The sequence below is a fragment of the Anser anser genome (assembly GCF_964211835.1).
Source record: "Anser anser genome assembly, chromosome: 14".
In the NCBI taxonomy this organism is placed as follows: domain Eukaryota; kingdom Metazoa; phylum Chordata; class Aves; order Anseriformes; family Anatidae; genus Anser; species Anser anser.
Window position 1 is genome coordinate 16,669,018 of NC_139735.1, and position 18,598 is coordinate 16,687,615.

At 38.6% G+C, this 18,598-nt stretch overlaps 1 protein-coding gene across 35 annotated transcripts in view; it reads right to left on the bottom strand.

Annotated features, from left to right (window-relative positions):
• The window catches only part of TENM2 (teneurin transmembrane protein 2), a 1,465,234-nt gene that overhangs the window by 803,268 nt on the left and 643,368 nt on the right, over window positions 1-18,598 (bottom strand). For 2 of the 35 annotated variants that reach the window (XM_083799324.1, XM_083799320.1), the window contains exon 1: window positions 11,177-11,675. The exons of 32 other annotated variants lie outside the window; for them this stretch is intronic. The gene's annotated coding sequence lies outside the window, so the exon portion shown is untranslated. Of the gene's footprint in view, window positions 1-11,176; window positions 11,676-12,149; window positions 12,166-18,598 lie in introns of those variants that run through there. One more of the 35 variants, XM_083799322.1, reaches the window with a different exon arrangement.

An 18,598-nucleotide genomic window follows, 5' to 3' on the forward strand; every position in this document is an offset into this window, starting at 1 on the left:
CACAGACATTTTGAAACTTACTTCTACTTCTCCCCACCCACCCGGGGAATAAGAAGCAGGTTCAGGTGGCAATAAACTTGGTCTTAAATGCAGATGGAAGGTGGCATTTTCTTTTAATTTATCATTTAAAGACAGACCATCAGAAAGTCATTACATTGCAAAGATTGTGTCTCTGCACGATTGCCGTGTAAATGAGCACTGAAGTATGCAAATATTGTAGATAAAACAGAAAATGGTTTTCAGTATTGGACTTGTCCTTTTCCTACATTTTGGTGTCAGGTTTAATCCAGTCAGTGAAAATAAAGGAAAGGTTTCCCAGAACTCAAACAGACTTCAGAAGATCAGAACATATTTCATTAACCCGTGCTTAACTTCAAAGATAGATAAGTTTGGCCCCCATGGTTTAGTTGGCTTGTGTCTGTGATCTGAATCCCACCTCTACCTGACATTGTAGCCCACTTTCGTGTTTGCAACCCTATCAGAAAACAAAGAGGGAGTAGGGAAAGTGGAAGAGAGACAAGGTAGCTTAATGGACATCTCTGGGTTCGCAGGCCAGTAAGGGCTATACTTCTTTTAAGTCAGCACCAGTGTTCTGACAACACTTTTAAACTGCTTCTTGCACCAGCAGCTGCAACATCAGGATCACCATGGATGACAAACATGCTGCAGGCTAAATTCAAGGAATATGCAGAGATCCTGTACGGCTACAGATACTTCAATATATCATGTCTGTTTTGGCAGAGGATAATATTAGCACTATTGAGATAAGGATACAGTAACGCTGTTTGAAAATATCTGTATCCTGCCTGCTGGGCTGTGATAAACAGTCGTGTGTTTCTCACATTAGGTATGAGTATTAACAGTATGAGTGCAGGCACTTAAAATCAGGAGCAAAATACAAATAAGTTTGCAAGTTTGATCAAGCTCATAGTTTGCTGGTAGTAGGGGCCATTCTGTCTATGTGAACTTGTATTGCTTAACTTCTCACTTCAGTATTCCAAAAGCTCAACTCAAATGTTACTAGGTTCAGGCCATGATGAGAACAGAAGATACAGCTAGGAGAAGAATGGGCAGAGAAGAAATTCAATGCAGAAGAATGTAGTCAAGCGAAGACTGCATAGATACAGATACTCTGACAAGAGGGCCAGACAGAAATATTCTGAAAACATGAATACATTCGATTTCACACAGCATCATAATGACACAACACCATTTTAAAGATTTTTTTTTTTTCCATTTCTCATACACAGCAAAGACGCTATTCTATAAAAGACGCTTTTGTTTCAGTGACTTCTTCGGGGAAGAAGATAATCAGCAACTGCTTTAGACAAAAAAGAGGGGGAAAAAAAGTGCAATCAGAATGTTTTTTGCTATGCCCATAACTCATTAAGAGACGTACAAAACCTCACCATGGTGTACGTTCCACTCCATTCCACTACAGATTATACCTTTTCTTTCTCCTTACTACATTTGCTCAGTCCAGCACTGTGATTAAACACTACCTCTGAACTTCCCAAGCATTCTTCTTTGCCTTTTGAAAGGACAGCTTCTTATTTGGAAGTGGTTTTCCTTAAGGACAATCTGATATAACTGCACAGATCAAATCAGAGTGTCCAAAGGTATTATGATTTGTTTCAAATGTAGAAGGAACAACCATGAAATTTTCCAAATAAGTGAAGGTTCCAGAATTCCTGTTCACCAATAGTTTGGGGTCATAGAACCACAGCTCAGCTGAATTTGGAATTTTAATCTTTTAACAAGTATGCAAATAGTTTCTTGAGGATTTATAGTCATGGAGAGTTGCTCCTATCACTTCACTTTGGTGGAAGTGCTTAAGAATTATTAGAATAAAATTAGAACAACTTTTTCTTCAGAATACCCTCTGCAAGCAGAAAGGGTAACTACCTGAAAATTATCTCCTTCCCTACAGTATGTCTTACTATTAACACAATCATAAACACTTAAGACAGTACTCCCCTCACATCTCCATTATGAATCTCTTAAGGCTGAGTTATGAACAATATTAAACATTAATGCATCATGCTCTAATAATTATTGTCTTATTAGAGCATTTACCCAATATGGCTTGTTAGATGGTTTGTGTTCATAATGACGATAAGTTTGCATTTACCAGAAGATATTAAAAAAAAAAACACTACCAGCTGTCAATATTATTTCCATCAACAGCATTTTCATAAATTAATAAAAAATTAATGAAGCAGACAAAATGTAGTAATATTGTTAAATATTAATTTTATACTTACTTGATAATTTTTCTAAGAGCATGTCTGCTGAACTTGGAGCACTATTTATTGAAAACACAGAGCACCCACCCTGCCCTTGATTCTGGAGCAGCTTCCTGGACTCAGAGTGGCAAAGCAATGCCCCTCCCTGCCTGGTGGGGACCACCTACAGTCCTGGCCATCCTGCTCAATGGCTGGCAACCAGAAAGTGCTAAAACACGGCACCGACAACTCCCGCATCTCTTCACCAGTCCCATTACCTGCACCTCACAGACAGCTAAATGGCTGTTCTCATGGCAAACAGTTCCTCAGCTGGCAAACATTCCTTCAGACAAAGAAATGCAAGCCAAGTGCTCATCAGTCTCAGAGATGGCATAAAAACACATCCCTCAAGGACATGGAGGAAGTCTTCAGCCACATCCCTAAATTCTGTCCTCTGGACTTAAAACTTGAAGCATTCTGGTGTGCAGTTTTTTTCAAGGTATATTCAGTTTTTAGGTTCAGTTGTACAAAACCAAGCATGTTGATAATCTGTCCATTGCATTTAAACTAGAGCAATGAGGCATATTGTTATTTTTTTCCTATTGCCTAATTATCACAATTACTCTTTATATTTTGAGGTTTGCATTCAATGAACAGTGATCCTACAAAGATAAATCTATCTTTCAAACTTAGTTATACCCTGACTTTCAAATCTCACCCTTTCAATTTCAAGCCACTTAATAACAACACTCTTCTAGTCTTTATTGCTTCACTACTCTAACACAGTTCAAATCTGTAATGGAAGGTTTATGTTTTCTTCATCCTCTGTCCAGTATTAGAAAACATGCAAGTAGGAGCATGTATTTTCAATTTGGTAGAGGAAACCCACCACCCTGTATGGAAGTGTGAGGAGGGAGCAGAAACGTTTTGAAGTCTCTTTCTGAAAACTAACATAACAGAAAGATCTAAGGATGTAAGTTTATCCTTTCATATTTGAAGAGATAGACCTGAAGATCTGAAAATTTTTGTGTATTTTGATTTGATCATTTAATGAATGAAGAAAAACAACCAACCAGCTATATTAAGCCCAGTACAGCATCCTGTAATACAACTTCCTTGGTACTTCAACATATTGCAGGCCATACAGCCTATGCTGCACTGGTTTAAAACTTTTCAATGTTCTTTCTCAGTAAGCACTGGGGAGCAGAGGATTGCCAAGAGTTAAAGTCAGATTTTAAAGAAAACAGGATCCCAGCCTCATTTTGCTTCCTCTACTCAACAGGATAAGTTTAACACCAAATAGCAGTTTCTACTTAAGACAGAATATTTTTACTCAGGGCAGCTGAAGCATTAGCCAGTGCAGAAGTGTGACAATTAGCAAATTGAGAGCCTTCCACTTCTTAAATGGGAGGATTTTCTAGTGCGGACTTTCCTGGCAGGTCTGGGCAGTCATCTCTAAAGCATGCTTTAATTGTGCTTTCTGTAGCAGTCATTTTTGTGTTCGCTTTCAATCCACCTGTGCTCAGCATTGCATTCACTGGTTGCCTTAAAGTACATGCTGTAATCCTCCTCATTCAGTTCAGTGCTGTTACCATTATTCCTAAAATCTGTAAAAAGACAAAAACCTTCCTTGCTCTCCTGTATTGCCTATATACGCAAACCTCATTGTAAACAATGGAGAGTTTCACCTGGCTATTATCACAGAATAGTTTAAGCTGGAAGGGACCTTAAAGATCACCTGGTTCCAGCACCCCTGCCATGGCTCCCACTGCACCAGGCTGCCCAAAGCCCCATCCAGCCTGGCCTTAAGCACCACCAGGGATGAGGCACCCACAGCTTCTCTGGGCAGCCTTGGCCAGTGCTTCACCCTACTGAAAGTAAATGAATTTCTTCCTAATATCTAATCTAAATCTACACTTTTTTTTTTAGTTTAAAGCCATTACCCCTTGCACTATCACCACACTCCCTGACATATAGTCCCTCCCCAGCTTTCCCGTAAGCCCCCTTTTAGGTACTGGAAGGTTGCTATAAGCACATGGGAGGGGGAAAAAAGCATCACACGAGAATCCAAGACTTGCTGCAAAAATTGTGTATCATCTGATTTGAAAATACTTGAAAATATTGTCATTGCAGTTAGCTACAATTTGAGTACCCACATTTGCCTCTTTCCTAATCGACTCCCCTGTAACGGAGCGCAGCTAGGAGCTCATCTAATACAAGTCAGCAAGAAGAAAATTCAGGATACCTGACATATTAGCCCACTAAGGAATTTATTCCAGAGAGAATAGAATCGATACAGATCCAAGGCACTGAAATTTCTCAGTGAAACACAAGAAACGCAAGTTTTCTCTTCCAAAGAGTATAGCATTCTTTGTAAAGCTCTAAACCATTTGACAATTAGCTATAGCTACACCCAAAGTAAATCATGTCTGTGACAACCCATTCATGCTTGCACTCTCATCCATTCAGGGAAAAGGAGCAGAAGAGGGTTTTAAAAAGATAATATTCTGACTGCAAACAACTCTCCTATCAAAGCCATTCATAATAAGATTTCATTAACAAGCTCAGCCCTCAGCCATAGTTAGACTACTAATACGTCTGCATACACTTGTCAAGAGAGGAATGCTGTGACAGTTTCAGTGAAGAACCTAGAAATACAGGTCTGTGCATTCGAATTCCATCTCTGTCACCAACCATCTTGGCGATCTTGAGCTAGACACAGTGTTTCGCTTCAATTCCTTCATCTGTATGATGGCAATGATATCTAACTCAGAGGGATGCTGTGAGGATTAATTAGTTAATGTTGGTAAGTGCTTTGAAGATGAAAAGAGCTACAGAAGAGATAATCAGTTTTACAGTCTCTAAAAGCTTTTACCATGTCTGCAGAATTATTTTGGAGTACCACATGAATATTATCTGAGAAAATCTGTCATTTACCACGTACAACCAGAAAAGAGGGGTGGAGGTTAAAGGAAAAAAAAAAGCACAGGTATGCAAGTGCTTCAGCGTGTTAAATCACATATCTAGTTCTAAAATATGTAGAGATGTTTTAGGAATGAGCATAGTGAATGAAATGGTCACTTCCAATCCCTCATGTCCACGTGAGGTATGCTGTTTTGAATGCTGGCTTTACCCAGGAGCAAACTTGGTGGCAGATGCTGAGAGCCAGAAGATGGGGCCAAGCCAGACAGAACCCAGGAGCAGAGCCAGGGCCCAGGTTCTAACAGTGCAAAGCACAAACCTCCCTGGTACAAATATCTGTGCATTGATACCACTTTCTTCATGAAACACACAATAAAGGGCTTTGTTGATTTTACTTTTTTTCTTCCTAACATGAAATTCTAAAAGCACAGTGATTTTCAGTATGCTTTTATACACGTTTGGATGCTCCAGCTTTTTCTCCATATATACTACAAAGGACTGGGAGATAAGAACACATTCTTTGAAGAAATGTCTTAGAGAGAAAAGAAATATCTAGCTTTGGCAGATTTACTCTGGGTTGCCCAGAAAGTCTTCAATATGTATGTCCCTGCTGCACTTGGTCCCTTAATTTACTTTTTCTCCCAGCAATCAAAAATCGAAGTTTAAATGAAGGAGCCTGGACAGCTTTACATTGTCAACTCATACTTCTAATTCATTCAGGATACATAAGTGTAAATGGCTGGAAAACACAATTTTTGTAAATACATCTGTACATCAACTCCACCATACTCGGGTATTTTCGTATCCCAGACAATGAGTCATATCTCTTGTCTTTCCATTTGAAGTAGAACATTTTTCATGAACAATCCAAAGGACGAAACTTTAGAAGAATGTCATCCTGCACACATCCAACTACTACTTCGCTTATACTTTTTTTTTGACATATTCTTGAATATATATTTTTACATGACCATCAGGGAAAAAAAAAGATTTATTGAGAAAAAATGCTCTCTACATAACACGTAATATGATCTCAGCACAAAAAAAAAAGATATACTACAGTACAAACATGGTAAGGCATGTGTACCTGTGCTTTATTACAAGTTAAACACGATTTTGACTGGCACTAGCTACTGTCAGAAAAGAACACTTGTGATTTCTGCAGAAAATTCTGAAACTTCATTAAACCATTCCGTCCTCTTTGAAAGTAACGTCCAGTAGCAGTCAGTCATTATTAGTAGTTACAGTACCATTAACACATTATCAGAAAATCCATATCCAGCTTTACTTCACAATTCAATATATTTTGCTCTTGCTTAAAACCATTACATATTGCTCACAGCTCTACTCCTATCTTATATTAAATGTCAACATTGGTAGGGTTGAAGGGCAAAAAAAGCAACTATTTTAGCTTGCTCTTCTTTCTTAAATCCCTTGCTTTTCACACAGCAGTAACAATCATCTATTGCTCTCAAAGATGTCACCCACTCATCTCCCACTACGTTTAACACCGTGAGACCACACTTCGGTTTTGTGAAAAGAGTTGGAATGCCCTAACTTCAGTGTATCCTCTTGTGGAGGAAAAGACCCCACAAGATTTGAAGGAAGTTACACATCTAGAAAGGAAATCCTGGATGAGCAAGACAATCCTTCACTATTAAAGGTAACTCTATCATGAAATTATTGGCAAACCAACACCAGTCTCCCTTAAAATCACTTATTTCTGGTGGCCCCATTAAGCTATTATGGGCAACTCTGGATGCTCAAATAGTTTGGACAGAACCCAGCTGAATCATGGCCAGTTCGTATGCTTTGGTTCTTTTACCATTTTCCTTTCCCAATATTTATCTTTAATGCCTTTGTAGCATGTAGTTAGACATTCAGATCCTTTCTCATGCAGGCCCAATGATTTAAGGTCTTTCAGTCTCATCTGCATGACAGGTTACCCACTATCCTAATTGTCACTGTACACTATCTGACCCATTCTAACCCTCCCCCCCCAATTTAACATGAAAAACCAGATTTTAAGCACTGAATTAAAATGAAAAGACATGTTAACACTTCCCTGTCTCTAGTAAGTATTTTACCCGTTACACTTTTTGGTCAAGTGGCACCTGTGACTTGCAGTCCCCCTCTAACCAGGTTGTACACCCAGGCCTCAGCTTGTGTGCTCAGCCGATCAGCTTCATACTCCCAGCAGAAATCCTCCACTTTCCTTCATTACATACCCCACCTCTGTCCTCAGTCATCCAGCCCTCACGTACACTGTAATGACACCACCACCTTATTTTTTACACTAAATTTCACCTACCCCACTACCTTTTGCACTAGTTATAGAAATATAAGATGAAACACTCTTAAAACAACTTGATAACACTGCTTCCAGTATTGTGCCCATTTTCTTTCCTCCAGCCAAATACTACCTCAGTTTGCGCTTCTACTCATCTCAAGATTTTACCTCTTTCGCCTCATCCCAGAAGACATCTCACCGGGTACCTTGAAAAGGTTGTTTTAGGTGTCCACATCTGTGTGTAGGCAGTGGGGCCACAGCGGCCTCTATGAGGGAAGGCCAGGACCGCCCCTGCTGCCCTCAGCTGCTACCGCATAGGGCCCACCACAGGACACAGCTGAGCCCAGCACTGACACTGCTATTGTCTCTGGAAAATCCTATAAGAAAGGGTAAAAACACCAAACTGCAGTGAGGAACAAAGCACGAGGAGAAGCCCTACAACGTAAAGCTCAGAAGAAGGAGCGCAAGCAAATGGTGCCGCTGCCCAAAGCGGGTAACATGGCACTGCAGCTACTGCTGGCGCCATGAAGGCCACAGTCCCTGCAGTGCTGCACCTGAACTAATGAGAGCCGTCAAACTTAACTCCCTGTGCAAGAATAGCTTGTATGCTTTATGTTTGTAACAGTATTTACTCCCAAGCTAGATAATTCCATCTAGAATTAAATGCACCAACATCTCATTACACATTAAAAGCTTCTTCCTAAATTTCATGTACCTCCATAACCTAAAAGAACTGCAGTAGCTTTAAGTATTTCCTGTTGTTTCTTAATGAATCCTTCAACCGATCACTTTACATCTCCTTTCTCCTCCACTTTACTAAGCCCCTAAGAAAATTATCTACATTTGAAGTAAAGTCAACAGGCCTGTTCCCATCAGCCATCCTGACTCTCACTGCTGACATCATCCTCACTGAAAACTAAGACAAAAGTATTAACAACATTTTAGTTGTGGACTATCAATGTCCCCATCAGTCCAACTTGACTACAAAATAGACCCAATGCTTCTTCACATTTTGTCTTGTGACTTAACTATTGAAAAAAATATATCGATCAATTCCACTGTGAAACAATCAAACAAAAAACCCTTGAGTTTTGGAAATCTATTGCAACATTTTTTCAATTCACAGATTCAGATTTCATGAATCACATGGTTCCATCTTCCCCTCCTTCCTTTGTCAAGTTTTGCTTATTTCTAATATCTTCTCTGAGAGCTTTCATTGTTACCTCCAAAACATCTCCCAGTGGCTTGTACCTTTTGTCTTTCATGCTACACGCACCATTTTCAGGCAGTTGTTGCTATTTTCATAGAAAGAAGCAGTGCAGATCTGTTTGATGTGGACAAAAGCTTTGAAAGTATTTTAGTCAACAAACAAGTATTTTTCATTTGATAGAGTATATTCTCTGGAATGCCTTTTTTTTAAAAAAAAAAAAAGGAAAGAGGTTAAAATAAATAAGCAAACAAATTCTTGAGCCAATCCTAAACTGCTCTGTGATGTGCTTACAATAAAGTCAATCTACTTTTGACTACTTCAGAATTCAAATTCACAGTTTCACATACTCTATTACATATGCATGGATAAATACTTCACTTAATACTGGTACTTGTCACTGCCATAGCAATATCAGTATTGCTCCCCAGAAAACTGAGTTCAGATGTAAAGTTAGAAATTTAATTTATTATTTAAGGTGGTTATTATATTAAGGTGGTTCCCAGCCCTCAAGGAGTGCACAGAGCTCCTGGTTACACACCTCGATTTTCCAGGGACTCATTGACTCTGAGAGGAAACGATTCTGATAGAATCAGAGAGGCAAAAGTTGCCAACACAGCTCTATCATCATTATGCTACATAGTACTTTAATATGCTACATGCTGACAGTTTATGTATCCTACACGTGGACATGACAGTAAGTTATATATTTCATCTAACCCATCTGAACTCAGAGGAAATCAATAAAAGGGCAAATATAATTCATAAAATAATCATCCTCTCTGATCTCTCACTCTTCATGATGAAGGAGCAACATACCCTCGTTGTGAGGAGTTAGCAACATGCCGTCTTACCCTTTCCATATATTTCCATTCTGCTCGGCTTGCACCAACTACACTTCTCGTTCAATCAAGTTTCAAAATTGAAAATTATATTTCAAATTGCCCAGCTGATTATCATCATTAGAGCACAAACCAATCGTGCACAGCAATTTAAGTACAGGTTCAGAAGAAAAGTCTCTATGTTTTTGTGTTCATACAGGACTAGATGAGTGGTTTTTATACCATCTTCACTTCGCCTTTCTAATGGCCAATAAAAGAGAACTAATCAGAGTAACACCCTCCTGGACTATCTACCAGTTTTCACACTGCATGAGTATAACAATGCTGGGGAGAGAGACTGTTACAGGTGTTTGCTAATAATTTTTTCTGTTACAGCTTTCTTTTTTTCTTTCCTTTTTTATTTTTTTTCCCTTCCTCTTTCTTCTCTAAGGAACCCTGATTCTAAGTATTAGGGATTATTGCTAAAGGCTCTCATTTGGGCTATTCCAGCAAGGCTATTAAGTATGAGATCTCACCCTATTTTCCTCTACTTTCTTTAGCTTCAAAACAAGTCAGTCCTTCAAAATACAATTCATGTTGCATATGTTCAGATGGAGAAGATTTAATTCAGCTGTCTTTTAATTCAGCTTGTCTTTTTTAGGCAATATCCAGCCACACAGGTATAAACAGCTGCCTGGTTAAAAAAATTGTTTTTACTAAATCAGTTTTATATTTTGTCATCTGGATTACAGACATGGCAAAGTCCTATGACCAGATTACCTGGCTGCTCTTCACCATATTGTTACTAGCAAGAAAATAGACAAAATACCTATTTTTCTGTCTGAATTCTAGGAAAGCTCTATACCCCTTCACACTCTTACCTTTCTATATTCCTCCTGTAGCACTGTACACCATTAACATGCAGTGACCAGGTTTACTAAGAAGCTTTCAGGGCTCAGACCCACCTAAGAGTGCCCCTCAGCCCATCTTCTCCCCCACTCCTTTATGGACAGCACAGAGAAAGCAGAAGAAAGGAAAACAAGAGGTATTTATCATAAAACAGTGTAAATTATTTTGGCACATTCTTCCCACAGCAACTTCCAAAATAAGACACACAATTTAGATAGGTTTCTTCTTCCCCTTATCTGTTTAATAAACATATTTCTTAGGTATATTTATAGCCATTTTTACTTTGAGAATGCTTTCAGAGAAGCGTTTAGAAGAAATGAACTAAGAAGTAAGATTTCACAAGATATCTTTTAAGCCATGAAGTTTTTCTTTCCTTTTTTATTAAGACGCCCCAAAAAACAGAAAATGTATCTGTATTTCTATGACACACAGACTTGACTTTTAACTAGGCAGCTCAAGTATAGCTAAAATTAACATAGCAGCTACAGAAAATACATTTTATCTGAAAACATTAACAAAAGCAAGCAAACAAAAAAACCCACCAAACCACAGGACAAATACTCAGGTAGTTAAGTGAAGTGCATGGAGCTAGGAACAGTGAACTAGCCATCCTGCATTGTAACTGTAAGAATAATCATTACAGCATTAACAGCAGTACAGATACACGCTATAATTACCTCAGTTTGGCATAATAACAATTAGAACAGAAAAAAAAATAGGGAAAGGGGAATAAGAAAAATGAAGAAAGGAGACAGTTTTAATTAATTAGATTTGTTTGTTCTATACATAAATACTACCTTACCTACTCAGAAAATAGAAATATCCTCCACAACCCATCTCGTTTCAGACCTACTAAGGGCATAAGCATGCTCACAGCAACTATCCATTAGCTGCAGCCAGCTCAGCTTCAGCTAATTTAAAGAATCACAAGCACAGCAGTATGAAATCAAGAGAACTTAGACAACTGAAAGTACTTTAACTGTGTAAGAGGCCAGGTACCCATAGATTTACTTCTGTTGTATATCCCAACTGTGAGATAGTAGTTAGAAAGATTGTTATAACATAGTCCCAAGAAGTTTAATTATAAACCCTATACCTTTTCAGAATCCTATATTTTTATTTCACTTCCAAATCAATGTTATTTAATACCTTAAAATAAACAAGCAAACAAAAAACAAACACAACACTTTAGTTCCTTTTTAAGTCTCTCAATTTATAACACAGGTGAAAAAGATCACGACTGAAGTTTTGGTCTCCTGAATCCTAATCTAGTCTCTTCACCACAAAAATACCTTGTTTTCAAATCTTAGATAGTTTTCTTCAAGTAATTTAATTCAAACAATTTTCTTCAAGTAATTTTGTAAAACACGTTCCCAGCCACTAGAAGTGGAATAGGGAGCAAATTACTGAAATACAGCTGAGTCTAAAGCTGCATTAACTTTAAGCACTCTCTTACAGGGTTGTACGACACAGGAAGAAACTTCTGGCTACTTAAACATGAGCTGAGCTGGGCTGTAATTTCTTAGTGGTAGGTTGTGGATGTGGTGCAGTTGTTCCCTACATCCACACAGACTGTACTTCTGAAACATCTCCTCAGGGCTAATTTGCGTGCTGACCAGCTTCTAACCTACTCTCAAAAGCACAGTAGAAATGGTCACCCAGCTCCTCTCCTCCAGAACACCTTCCTCCTCCAGTCTGAGCTCCTCTTGTAACATAGAGATGCAGTACTACAAGAACTCTGTTCTATCTTAAAGCACGCAGAATGCATCCATTACCTGTTGAAATACGAACTTGGGTTGACAACTCTTGAGCTGAAAACATTACCATATAGGAGAGATTGCAAAGGCAGATCTGCTGGTTTGCACAAATGACCTCCTGATCAGGTAAACGTGGCACCTGGAATTGAAGCAGCTGGGGTGAGGTGGGGTGGCAGTGTGTGTGGCCTCCCCTTTCACCTGATCTGATATGCAGGGACATAATGCATCTCAACACGCTTTGTTCGTAACTGGATCATTGTCCATCTGCCCATGACATGATTCGCACCAACTTCTTTCACGAAAGACATTTATTCCTGAGGGGAGGAGATCATTCCCAAAATGCTGTCCTATGGAGAGGAAATGTTTCTTTCACATGTTTTCATCACCATAGCGTTTTCAAGAAATAGTAGTTAAGTGGGCCTTGAATTCCTATTTCCAGCCATAAACAGTAAATATGTCTATCTCAGACAATCTCATTTACTAATTTAATTATTACTTGCATCATCAGCTTACCATACCAGTTTATAACTGAACAGAAGCAGAATGAAGGCCAATATGTGAGGAAGGATGGATTGCTGAGAACAGAATCAAAGTACATCTTTCATCAAGCAGCTGGTCCTGCCCCATCAGTGCTTTAGCCAATTAACAAAGCTCAAAGTGAGCTGAACTTCACTACAAGTATTCTTTTTAATTACTACATCACATGATACTCCTAGTAGCTTAAAAGCCACAAGTATCAGCCTAATGTGTTACAAAATGTGTTACGAGGAGCGGCTGAGGGAGCTGGGATTGTTCAGCCTGGAGAAGAGGAGGCTCAGGGGCGACCTCATCGCTCTCTACAGGTACCTTAAAGGAGGCTGTAGCGAGGTGGGGGTTGGTCTATTCTCCCACGTGCCTGGTGACAGGACGAGGGGGAAGGGGCTAAAGTTGTGCCAGGGGAGGTTTAGGTTGGATATTAGGAAGAACTTCTTTACTGAAAGTGTTGTTGGGCATTGGAATGGACTGCCCAGGGAGGTGGTTGAGTCACCATCCCTGGAGGTCTTTAAGAGACGTTTAGATGTAGAGCTTAGTGATATGGTTTAGAGGAGGGCTTGTTAGTGTTAGGTCAGAGGTTGGACTGGGTGATCTTGGAGGTCTCTTTCAACCTAGACGGTTCTGTGATTCTGTGAAAATCAGGAGCTGCTTTATTAAAATCTTTAGATCAAGTTAACTTTTCACAAATCACTCTGGTGCTTCAGAAAAATGCCCATCGCAGGCTGCTGGGCAAAGAGACTGGAGAATCTCCCCAAAAAGCCTTTGAAAGATCATTCTGAGATACTGCTCTGACTCGGGCATAATAAATGTATGCTACCCAAATGAGGTGGTAGAGGTTTATTTGATTTCAGATGCCATATCAGTTGCTTAGTACTAATACCACAGACTGGAAATGAAAAACATCTAGCACTATCACCACTAAATAATTTATTCAGACCTTAATGCTGTCTGTATAATACATTACTCAAAACAGACTTGTTGCAGTGCCAGCATGCACTGAAATAATCCCAATAGAAAGTGATCATATAAATCTGACCTTGTTTTTTATAACAAGTAAATGTAAAGAGAGGAAGAAGAACAATCTGAACTCTGTTTAACACCTTCAGCATCTGCTTGAAAACAAAAGTGAAGACTAATGTCGACCTAAACAACTCATTCCATGTTTTACTTACTCAAGGCAAAACACGCAACAGAACAAGTGGTGAATAGAATTCCAATAAAATATATGCCTTTTCTTTTTATTTTTTTCCCCAGACAAAAGGGCACAAAATCAGTTTTCATTTGGCTTGGTGACTATCCTGTATTTGAACAGAATGTTACATATTCATTTCATTTATCATTTAAAGTCAGATAATCAGGAAGTCATTATGTGGCCTGCATCGGGCAGCTATTCGATTAGAGCATAATTGAACACTCTGTAATGCAGCCAAAGCTGGCAGGTTGGGAATGCATAATATCCTTCTCATGATATTTTGAAGCAGGGGAAAACTGTAGGAAAATCATTGTCATTCAAAACCTGACAACCAAGTGAAAAAGGCTGGAATCTCTGGTACTCAGAACAGACAGACAACTTTATTTTGTAAGCTACTGAGACATGTTGTGCTTTCTGTATTTATCAAATTATAAGACGTTGCGGTAAGATTATAAGTGAAAGCAGCAGACTTCATTTGGACCACTTTTCTTTGTCATTCATCTGTGGCAAACCAGTGATCAAACATGAAAATGAGAGGAAAAGTTAGACTCAGAACAGCCATGTTATACACCTGGATTTGAAATGTTCCGATTGCTGAGAACAGCTATTAAAAATGACATAAATAAAGCAAACCACACAGCTTGCGAAAAATTTGGCTATCCAGTTCTGGAGTATTCAAATTACAGGCCAGTATTGTAAGAGGCTTGAGATCAAAATGGTAGTTTTTTTAAGAGAATTGAAACTGTACTTACAATTAGTAGCAATAGAAGGTTTATAATTAAAAGCCTGTTTTCTCCCAAGATTATAGGAATATATTTCAGTGTAAACTTACAATTCCTTTAGTAAGCACCCATGTATTTTTACTGATCTCTAAAATCTGCCCACACACACAGATCCATCAGTAACATAAACATCGTTCTTCCCTCAGAGATCAGGGAAAGGCCTTAGAGTTGTAGCTTTTACTTGCATATTTTCATGACACAAACAAGCAGATGAATAGGGCTAGGAGTTGTTGCCTGCTATCATTGAACTAGGAAAGTGTCTCAACTACCATGGGAGACTGGAAACACTTTTTAGACCCAAGTATCTTGGAGCAGCTGTAGTTAGTAACATGCAAAGCAGGCATCTTAAGCTTTCCAGATTGCCCTGCTGTTTCTTCTACCAGTGTGCTGTCTGTACAGCACTGCATGTCAGAATATGTCAGAAGTTGGTCATAAGGTGATTAAAGAAATACATATATAGTACTTTCCTACCTGTGCAGTCAGTGAGTAAACAAAATAATAATTGACCACTGAAAGATTGGCCTAATTTTTACTTGGTTGCCACACTGATGTATGTGTTTGTTTTTCCCCGGAAAATTAAGTCTAGATAGCCAACATTAAAAAGGTTGAGAAAATTACATGACTGGGGACACAAGCAGGAAGCTCCCTGTGTAATCCAGACAACACAATAACCTTTGTTGTCCTAAATCATTCAGCCTATGTTACTAACAAAGCCTGGAAATATAATGGAGCCTTTCAGCATGATTTGTAAATCACTTGAGGTAATTCAAAACCCAACGGGAGTTGTATCCCAGGCTAGAATAAATCCAGGCATTAGATGCCTTCCTTTAAAACAAAGGCGACATCTTGAGCTCTTTTGCGGGTATAAGTGTCAGGACCCATAGAGCAGAAAAGTACTGCTTCAGGCTGTGCTCCACTAATTCCCCAGGCAGCTGCCAAACCCCTTGGGGTTTGCAGTGAAATTCGCACGTACACTCAATTTCATAATTGCGTTCCACAGAATACATCTATCAAGTGTATCACTGGCTGTATGTTGGCACAAAGGGCGGCATCCAGAGAGCACCTTGTCCTGGTGAGGAAAAGCTCTGGTGTGAAAAGGAAATGATGAAAGAAAGAAACAGTGAGAAAAACTGTTTGGAATGGCAACCATCTCACTTGTATTCTCTCTAATCCTCCAACATTACAACGCTATCAAATACCAAGTATGTGTCACTCATGAGATTCTCTGGAATTATTTCTCAGATCAGCACATGATTTTCAGAACAAAGAGCAAGATACCGTATTTAGACTCCAATATCAATTTATAATTATTTCAACATGTATACTTATGCCAAGTAGTTTGTAACCTTGCAAATTTTCTAATCTAATGTGAAAGTCAAAAAATTGCTACTATCTTTCAAAGCATTTACCTTTATTTGACTTTCCTCCCACTTTTTTTTTTTCCTCACTGTCTGGCTATCTGCCTTCTAACGCTAACAAGCACAAACAGGAGTAAATCCAGTGGAGCAGCACTAAACTGCATTATTCTTCCAGAGGTCATCTCTCTCCTCTGTTTAAGGAGCAGCCTAGGGGTTGCACTCTGCTGCATTATGCCAGCTTTGTTACCTGATACCACAAATCTTCAGAGCTGCTGAGGATTATAGCCAGTGAGGAAAGAATAAAGAAAATTAAAGAAGAAAACTGGAACTACTTGTCAGGCATTTCAACTTTTCACATATTTTGGTTTCTATAGCTAGATGAAAATATTAAACATCCATCCATAAAAGTCCGGAGAAACTCTGCCCCTTGGTTTAGATGAAACATGTATTTCTAAGGGCAGAACGCCCCTCACTCTTTTGACATTGCATCTCTCTATCTCACGTTACATTGGCATATTTCTCTGGTTTTCATTGAAAAACTTATTGTCAAATATCCACTCAGAATGAGATCACAGGCCTGTGGAAAACAGAAGATTTCAAAGTTCTTAAAGCGCTACAAATCTTTTCAGTGCTCCTGCTGCTAAAAAGGGCTGACTCAACCCTGACTACACATCTGAGTGCAACAAAATCTTTGGGCAGTTTTTCATTTGGAGATGACACTTTCAGCTCAGCTTCATTTTCCTGTGAAGTTAAATTTGCCATAAACAATGAAGCACCAGTAATGTATCCATATTTCTTTTGACTCCTTCCCTCGAATTCCCATAACGGGAGAATATTTTAAAAAACAAATGTAATTCAGCTGCTGTGCAACATCAAGTTTTATAACTGACCTGGCCATCTTTACAAATTCCAGAGGTAAGTCAATGCCATCCCTCATTTTCATTCAGCACAGACTTCAGTATTGCAACTAAAGTCATATTATTATTATTACTCATGACAACGTATCCTTAGAATACGTACACAAGGTTTGCAAGCAACTAAACTCATTTGCATCTGCAGAGTGAGTCAGGTCAAATTAATTTTGTATTGAAAGTAGTATGTACTACTAGAATGTAGGTGTCAGGATGCTGATAAACATATCCAGACACAGCGTAAGTCTTAAGTAAGATCTACGATGGTGCTCTGGCAAAAAATAAAATTAAAAATAAAAAATATCCCTGCAACTGGGCACAGTGTGGTTGAAAAGATAGAGCTATTTTTCCCAGAGAAGCTGCACACTACTCAAAAGCCTGAAATATTTAACGTAAAGGTATAAAATGGGAAGCTATAATTTAAGTAAGATTCAAAGAGTGCTCCAACACGCAGCTTTATGAGATTTTCACTTATAACTAAAATAACTGAAGATGTAAACAGAGACAGAAATGACTGTACCATCAAACATCTGCTTCATAATTATTTGAACAGCAGAATGCTTATGAATCTCCCATCTATTTATAATCCTGGCATATACCGAAATTTCTCATAGAGTATTAGTCTACTTGGAAGGATACAATGCAGTAAAAATATTATTTCCCATACTGATATGTTGTGCTTAGTCCGTGAGACAACAGCCTACTCTTTGCGACTTAGTTACTTGCTGTTTAAAGTTGTGATTGTAAGAATTCATGTAAGAAACTACATCTGCCAAAGCCCTACATCATTCATTATCCAAGCTTTTAGAGATTGATATTGCATAACATGAACAACCTTTCAAAAAAAAAAAAAGCTTGTACCACACTGACTTGCATTAAGAGCTTCTCTGAAAAGAAAATATGGAGGCCAAGTCTGTTGCTCCCAAACACCTCTTTAACAATAAGCTATAAAAGAGAGAGATCCACATAACAATGTATTTTAAAGTGAAATCCTGTAGTGCATTTTTCCCCCAAAACATAACATTGAAAAATAAACAAAATTGTAAGTTACTCTTTCATTATTACAGCTATTGCAATCACTTTTAGCCTACAGAAACGATATTACACACGAAGTTAACTCAAGCAACTAACAAAAAAAAGGAAGAGGTGAAATGATGAAATTAACTAAAAAATCATCAAAATTTAAATCCTTCCAGCAAATTACTGGGAGACCGAAAACAGCTGAGATGGTCAGAAAAAGCATGGGCACAAGATCACAACTTTGAAGGCAGCATGATCGCACCAGATGGTTTTACAGTGGCTTAAGAAAAGGTTTCTACCTTGTTATTTTTGAATGTGAGGAAAACCCTTACCCTCTAACCTCATCCCTCTTTCCATAAAGTGTATACGTAAAATTTTCATTTAGCATCTTTAGCAATCTTACATTTGGTTTGAATAGTACATTTTCATTTCATTCATCATTTAAAGACAGATAATCAGAAAGTCATTACATCGGCTGACACCAGGCCCTCCGCTCGATTGTATTGTAATTGAGCACTGCAGAGCGTGTGCCAGATCTAATGGATAATGAATATATTATGTCAGCAGAACCGCCTTGGCAAAGCTCCTGGGGAATCAGAGGGGGCTACTGCGGTGACATGTAGGGTCACAGATGTTGTGCTGATTTACTGATGGAGTGATTGTGTAATTA